General features: G+C 38.9%; 1 pseudogene; it reads right to left on the bottom strand.

Moving 5' to 3' along the window:
- Nucleotides 1-240: 240 nt before the first annotated feature.
- LOC150050068 (protein Mis18-alpha pseudogene) lies at nt 241-810 on the bottom strand (annotated as a pseudogene).
- Nucleotides 811-8,271: the final 7,461 nt, after the last annotated feature.

Genomic DNA, 8,271 nt, shown 5'->3' with positions numbered 1-8,271 from the left:
CAGAGAACCAAGTAGTCTAGAAAGTCATCCCAGCCTTTTACCAAAATAAAAACTTCTAAATTCTAGCTCTAGCAAGTATCATAAGACAGCTTTAAAGGTAAATGAGGATGATAATTTCTCTTTAGCATAAAATATAACTGCAGAAATAATTTTACAACTCTTCTCATTGAAGAAAGGCCAAAAAACCAAAAAGAGAGAAAGACAGAGATTGGAGTGGGTGTGGCGGGCGAGGTGAAGAGATCATCTGTGAGAATTGGCCAGGGCCAACTTTGACTCGACCTCCCACAGCTTTCTTTGCAATGCTACCAGGACATCTTCCATCTGCTTTAGAGACCTTTCTATTCCAACTCTGATTTCAAGATTAAAAAGCTCTTTATCTTCTGGCACCATTTGCTTTTCAGAGGACCCTGAAGAATAACTTTCAATGGCTTCAACACTGAGACAAAGCAAGTCCCTCTTGTAATCTAGGTTCTTGGGAGGGCACCTGTATATGTAGCCCAGGTTGAGGGAGCAGCCTGTGCAGCACAGAGTCTCCAAAATGCAACTATCTTCATCTTTGTGTTTAGATAATTTCTGTTCCTTATCCACAGAAACATTACAGGAAACACAGCGCAACAGGATGCAGTTGGTGGCCTCCTGGCAGGTCACCCAACTCAGCAAGTCGCCCAGCAGCAGCCGTGGGCACCAGGAGCACAGGAACACCAGCGGGGTCTCCTTCGCCTCGGACCCGCTCCACTTGCCCTTGCGGTCACACATGCAGGAGGCAGACGAACTTTCTCCACAACAACTAGGAGAATCGGCGCCGGCCATGACTTACGAATCTCCCACGCTCCAGAGCAGCCGGGGACAAAAATCCTGTATGTATGTTTTTAAACTCTTGATACAATGAAGCTGCAATAAGTGAATTGCAAGCTAGCAAGGGAAGACTACATATACACAATAGATTGCTATGTCTCCATCAGAAAGAATGACATTACCCCATTTATAAGGAAATGGAAGGACTTTGAAAAGATCATATTAAGTGAAATAAGCCAGATCCCAAGAAACATAGGCTACATGGTTTCCCTCATTTGTAATAATTGTTTATAAATCTACAAGTAAACCCAATGGATAGTAAGAGACAAATAATTACACTTGGACACGATTAACTGAACATTCTAAACATTCACACAGTAAGAACAAAGGAGGATATTCTTAAGAGAGGATCATAAGGGCTCAATAGCTATATGCCTATGATCATATAAGAGGATCATAAGGGCTCAATAGCTATATGCCTATTATCATATAAAATGATGCTTGTTGAACTCCAAGAAATTGAAATGAGAGGCTTTTCATTCTGTTTGAAGTTCTTTTTTTCTTTTTGTTTTCCTTTGATTTATTCTCTTTTGTTGCTGTTCTTTATTTCTGTACCTTTTGTCTTGAATATAAGATTATCTGATTTGGGGAGGGGAAGGGGAAACAGAAACTGTGGGACAAATGGTAAACCAATTTAGAAATGATACTTCCTAGACTTTATGCTAGAAATAAACTATACAACTTGAAGGGAAGGGGATTGGGAGGGGAAAATCTGCAAGAAAATAAGGGATGACACTGCTCAAAAAGTAAAGTACTCATTATGTGAATTATATAATTGTAAAGCATCTGTATTTCACCTTTACAATAGAACATTTTTAAGTTATATCAAGTTACTGGTTTGATAGGCAAAAATAAAGTCAGATAAAGACATATGGTTGACAGGATATGAAAAGGAGAAACTGGAAGGAACAACAGATAGAAATAACATGTATATGATCTGGCTGTGACCTGTGGGCTGAAAGAAATCAGAAGATCCTGAGATCCGCTATTCATATTGCATATCTGGAGTTGTAGATTCTACAGATCATCTGCTGTTAGTGAAGCCTATCTCCTTCTCATCATTCTGAGCTAGTCTCTTTAAAGAGCTATGTGAGTAGACTTAGAAGATTTGAATCACTTTTCAGCATGGAAGAATGGCCATTTTCTTTGGCCTTGTTTTTTAATAATCATTTACTAACAAGTACAGAAGGATGTTTTTGTTCAGGAAGCAAAGCCCTTTTTTTCAGAAACTGATAGTTTTGTTCAAAAGCCCACTTATCTCAGTCTCTGTCTCTCTTCACTGTCTCTCTGTCTCTGTCTCTCTCTCTCTTGTTTTCTGTCATTGTCTTTTTGTCTATCTCTCTATCTTTGTACACATTTCTTAACCAAACACACTGTGTCTAAGATTCCTCATGCATAAAATGTCTAAGGACCTAAACAATATGATTTTGAGTATTATAAAATACTTACCTAGTGACTGACACATAATAAATGTATAATAATAGCTTGCTTTAAATTTTTACAAGTGTGTTACTCCTATTCTAAAACATACTCATGAACTAGCTAAGTGCTTTTGATGCTTTTTAAAACAATTTGAAAATGTTTACCTTCCCTGATTGTAGACCCCAGAGTCCCTAAACTTTGTTGGAATCTTTCGTTCCCAGCACCACTTTCCTCCCAGCTACCAGCTCTTAAAGACATTGTAGAGTTTTTTGTTGCACCCAATGCTTTCATTTATCTTCACTTTCTTCCTGGGAGTAAAGGAAGTGAGGTGGTATTAATTGTGGAAAATTCTGATTCAGAATTAAATGTTTATATAGCAAAGCCTCATGTTGCTTGTGTTCCAGCCATTACTGCTGCCACCAGCCTCCCACAGGGTCAGTCAATGGCCCGTTACCTCATGTGTGCCCTGTCTTTATGCATGTATGCTCAAAAGTTTCTCTAAAATGTTGATGGTAACTACTTCACATATGCTTGAAATTGACAAGGCCTCCATCCCATGAGATATCCCTTGAGCAATGAGAATGAGAGTGAGGGCTCCACTTGTCCAGAAGTGTAGTCTGTTCTGAATTCCCCGAGCATGCTGGCAGGATTGACCTTCCATTGCCTACACCATCTTAATTCTGTAGTTTTCCTTTCATCCCACTCCTGCTGTCCTATCTCCTTCAGATCATATGCCAATATAAAATAGCCTTCATTAAAACCTTAAAGCAAAAAAATTAATTTAAAAATATAATTAAAAATTATATTCTAGAATAGATTTTATTGTAACATTCTATTTTATATTATTTATAATTTATTATGTAATATAATTATATTATCACAATGTGATTATATATGTATATATTCATATAATGGTGTAATGATTTATTGTATCCTTTACCTCACATGATTAGCTATTTTATGTGTATGGATTCTACTTCCTTAGCAAATTTCCTGTGGGCAATGCAAGGTAACCTAGTTAATAATGTGACATAGATGGAGAATGAGACGATCCTTGTTTCAGACTTTACTTGGAAAAACTAGGCTCCAGCACCTTTGCTTCTATCCATACAATTGTAGTCCTTGCATTTGAGAATTAAACTGCCTTTTTTATATTTGTAGAACTTGAGACATTATAATTCTGGTCTCATAGCCAATACTGTCTTTTCATCTCGAGGAAGTTGTTTGCTCAGTCATTCAGCAAATATTTTCACCCTATGCTCACCTGAGCATGAGCTGACTATTCAGTGAAGGAATAGATGAGCAGATATATTAGTTACTAAAAATCAGAAGTACGTTCTTTTGCTATCTCATATGTTTATACTTGCGTAACTGAGGAAAGACGCCACTTCCTCAGTTAAGATTTGAAGCTTCATTCAGTGTCTCTCTGTTGATCATAAGACAGCTAGCAACCTACCACTTTCTCCAAGAAAATGATCCTCAAACTTAAAGGAACATTGGCATCTCTTAATGAGTTTACAACAGATTGCTTTGCATGCCCTTAGAGTTCTGACTCAGCTGACCTGCATGAAGCCTGAGAATCAGCGCCTTTAATGAGTTCCCAGGTGATGTTTCTGCAGCTGTGCTTGGATCACATGTGAGAACCACTGATATAAGGGAAAGGGGACTTTTGTAGGCTGGGCTGGGCTCAGACTGCTCTGGAGAGCTCCCTTTGTCATTGTCCTGTCTTCACTTCTGAAGCAAGAAAGTAGGATCATGATCATTACCCCTCCAGCATTCACAAGGAAGAATTGGGGGTGGAGGGCACTAAGGGAGCTTGATCTGGGGTGAGGTTGCTCTTCCTTAGCTTTTCCACTCAAGGCTGTCAGTCTACTACTTGAGCAGCACTTCCATCTCTTTCTTTTTGCTGATTAACTGGAATCTTATAGACTTTTTTTCCCTTGGACTGTCTTTGAGCCATGATCCTCAAGTCTCCCCTTACTGTGTAGCAAGGATTTCAGGAGTAAACCAGGAATAAACATCCGTGCTCAGCAAGGAAGCCTTTTTAGGTCTGTGGGCCTTACCACCATAAAACCCAGTCTGCTTTCTTTCTTAGCCTCAATATAGGGCCAAATGTTCTTCATTCTCACAATGACCTGGAAAAATTCCACTCAGGATCACAAGGCATCAAATGATTATTTCATTATTCTTCTCCCAGATCTAGGGTCATAATTCTTAGGACCATATTCCTTCTACCTTCTTTAATGCTGTCAGGAAAATTTATGAACAACTGAAATGTACAAGGGAACATACTGTCTAGATAAGTATTATCTTTGAGAGATTTTACCATTCGTGAAAATGAAGAAAACAACACTAAATCATTTGTGTTCATAGAAATGAAAAGTAAAGTTTATTTGAAATAGGGAAGGGGAGGGAGAAAAACAAGATGATTGAGAGGGGTTGGGAGGGGGAAACAGGGACAAAAACATGAGAAGGGGTATCAATGTGCGAGAAGTAATGCATCTACTGCCTGATGAATGTAACTGTAACCCCTCTATACATTATCTAACAATAAAAAATAAAATAAGACATGCGAAGTAAATGTTTCTGATAGCATGCATTTACAGTTCAAAAGATAAGTTTAGGGCCGGGAGTTTGGCCTAGTGGTTAAAGTGCTTGCCTAGCATGCACGAAGACCCGGGTTCGATTCCTCGGTACCACATACATAGAAAAAAGCCGGAAGTGGTGCTGAGGCTCAAGTGGTACAGCTCTAGCCTTGAGAAAGTCCAAGGACAGTGCTCAGGCCCTGAGCTCAAGCCCCGGACTGGCAAAAAAAAAAAAGATAAGTTTAATCCTGTTTGCGAGTCTGTTCCAGCAATGTATGTATGTATATATGTACATATGTAGTTTATATATGTATCATCTATCTAGCTATGACCTATCTTCTTTCTCCTCCTCATAGTCTTCTGTTCTCCATATTTACGTCTGAAACAGCCAAACTATCTTTTTAGTTTCCTAACTAATTAATGGGTAAAATAGAATCTTTTGGTCCCTTTCCTGCCTATTTTGGTACAAGAGTCAGAATGAAACTTTTGAGAGGTACCTGTTCACAGTGGTATCTACAAGGCCACTGAGTTCTAGTGGCTCAGCTTTTCCTGCAAGCTCTGCTCTCTAGGCTCACTGTCAGCTTCTAGAACACTGAGGTCTTCATTATTTATCTGTACACCCCAGATGACCATACAGTGCTTACAGTGGGCAGGTTGTTGGGATAAATAAACACCAGCTAGAAGTTCTGTCATGCAGTAAGGAGGCAGAAGGTTTCCAGGTAGGCAGAATGAGTGATGAAAGCTCCCAAGGCATGAGGTAGTACTTGAATTAAAAGGATTACAAGAAAAAAATGTCACAAAGGTAGATAGTATTCAGTTCTTAAATGTTTTTTAAGTACTCCATTAAAGAATGGGGGCCTTAAACAGAGTGCCTCTAGTCCTTAGGAACCACTGAGAGCTTTCAGAGAATTAAAGCTGCATGACAGAGTGATCCACAGGGAAGTTGGATAGGCAGAAGAGAAATGTGGTTGACAGGTAGACCACTGAAATCTAGCATAGTGAATTCACTGAGCGATCTTGCGTCCTAGCTTCAGGGACTCAGTTGTCATGCCTGAACTGTCTGCTTCCAGAGCATTCAAGTTCCTCTTATACATCTCATCTCCCTGGATGCAGTAAGCTTCCATTTTGCATCCTGCTTTTATGACTGTGGGTGTTTGAGAAATCTGCTCTCAATACCTCTGTTCAATCTATTCGCCATACTAGAGAGATACATTACCTGTCTGGATTGGAGAGAAATACCTATGTGTTTTGCACATCATTACTTCATGGTGCACTGTGTTAAGAGCCTCTGTGAGAACACCTCCTGTTACAATTGCGTCTGCACGGACTTTGATCATCAGATGTCTACTCTTCTGTTAGCCTCACACAAATCTAATTGTCATGTTCTGCCTGAATTCCTGTCCTCAGCACTGGTCCCATCTCTGTCCAGCTTGAATGAAGACTCTGGTTTCTTCTACTCAGTTCTACTGTGGGCCGTGTGATGTAAGATGGAATAATTTACATAACGTTCATCTTCAAAATGTGGTTAACAAGATTCTAACTGGGTTCATGCAAGGGATGTTGTGTGATTCAATTGAGATAAGATAGTTATAATTATACTTAATTTAATAAAGTACTGTACAAGCTTAGGTCCTATAAAATTCAACTCTGATCTGGTGGGAAGAATTTAAGAGGCATTTTTGCTGAACCGGTAATGTGTAGTAGGGTAAAATAAAGCATCTCATGAAAGCTGCTCATGTTCTCTCTGAAATAGAGCAATAATAGGACTGAATTCAATTGACTGCTGAGAACACCTTATCAATTTTCCCTTCCTTTCAGATTCCTTCTATTATTATGCTGCGATGAATGAAGATGGTATAGTAAGAGCAAGGGGTATCAAATGCTTTAAACCTTAAAAAAAAAGTCTCCCATGTGTTGTTGATCAGTGAATTCCAACATAGTTTATTCAGGATCTGGAAACCAAATATCTATGACATGTTCTTGTGCTTTTTTGTGGTCACTTCTACAAGTTTTATAGTAATGAAACAGGGGAAAAGTTATCATCTGGTCCTTTCAACCATGTCACATTTATTCTAATACAGGCTCTGAAATCTGGTTTGCTGAAGCTTGAATTGTACTCTTGAAATAGTTGCGCAATGACTCAAACATGTGATAGAAAAATGAAAAATGATTGCTATATAAAATATTGAGTAGGATATGCAAGAGGAAATAGTTAGCTGAACTTTGGCTTGTTTCGAACATTTATCAAAATAAGCAAAGCAATAATTCTTTAAAAAAATCATTTTGCGTTCTATACAGGTAATACAACCGCAGGCGTTTTTGTTGATTTATTTTCTAAAAAGAAACTCCAATTTAACCCTGCTGGCAGAAAGATTTTTCAGGAAGCATTGAGGGGATAGATTTGAAACTGACACAGACTTTACTGATTAAACTTTCTTTTTTAAATAAAGAGAATAAAGAATCTTACTTGAGTTAGGATAATATTTGTCAAGTTTCTATTTAATGTGAATGGGAAAAATCAACATAAATTTACATATTTCATGTAATCAGGAGTAAAAAGAGAGAGTACCTCAGGATAAACAGGAATATGCAAATGCACAGACAAACAGCCTTGTCTAGGCCATACCTGACTTTTCCTAGAATGAACAGAATCCAAGTCTGATTTTTCCTTCTTTTTGTGGGAAGAAGAGAACAATGCTTATTATTTAATGATTAGAACTTGAACAGTGATAGTAAAGTTTCATTTTGCTGAAACTTTTTCTTTTTGATGACCCTAGACAGACAGGTGAAAACAGTTGTTAGGATTGCATCCTGTTAGATTAAGGCCTCCCCCCAGAGATGCCTCATTTCTAGAGGTGTCTATGTGATGCTTCAGTGGATGTTTGCAAAGTATTCCTGATCTCTGTTTTCCTGATTTTCCTACAAGCTTACTCAATTGATTTGAGGTGAACACTTTTTTTTTTTTGCCAGTCCTGGGTTTGAGCTCAGGGCCTGAGCACTGTCTTTGGACTTTCTCAAGGCTAGAGCTCTACCACTTGAGCCTCAGCACCACTTCCGGCTTTTTTCTATGTATGTGGTATCGAGGAATCGAACCCGGGTCTTCATGCATGGTAGGCAAGGACTTTAACCACTAGGCCAAACTCCCGGCCCAGAGGTGAACTTTTTTTTTGCCAGTCCTGGGGCTTGAACTCAGAGCCTGAGCATTCCCTTGGTCTTTTTCTTCAAGGCTAGTGCTCTGCCACTTGAGCTACAGCACCACTCCCGGCTTTTCTATGTATGTGTGGCCAAGGAATCGAACCTGGGTCTTTGTACATGCTAGGCAAGTACTCTACCACTAGGCCAAACTCCCAGTGCAGTTGATTTGAATTTAAAGCATAAACATTACTCTATGAGAGCCATTTGAAGAGTT

Source organism: Megascapheus bottae, chromosome 18 (assembly GCF_031878675.1).
Source record: "Megascapheus bottae isolate mThoBot1 chromosome 18, mThoBot2.hap1, whole genome shotgun sequence".
NCBI classification, from domain to species: Eukaryota; Metazoa; Chordata; class Mammalia; order Rodentia; family Geomyidae; genus Megascapheus; species Megascapheus bottae.
The sequence above is the reverse complement of the archived record's forward strand: the minus strand, read 5'-3'. Positions and strand labels throughout refer to the sequence as shown.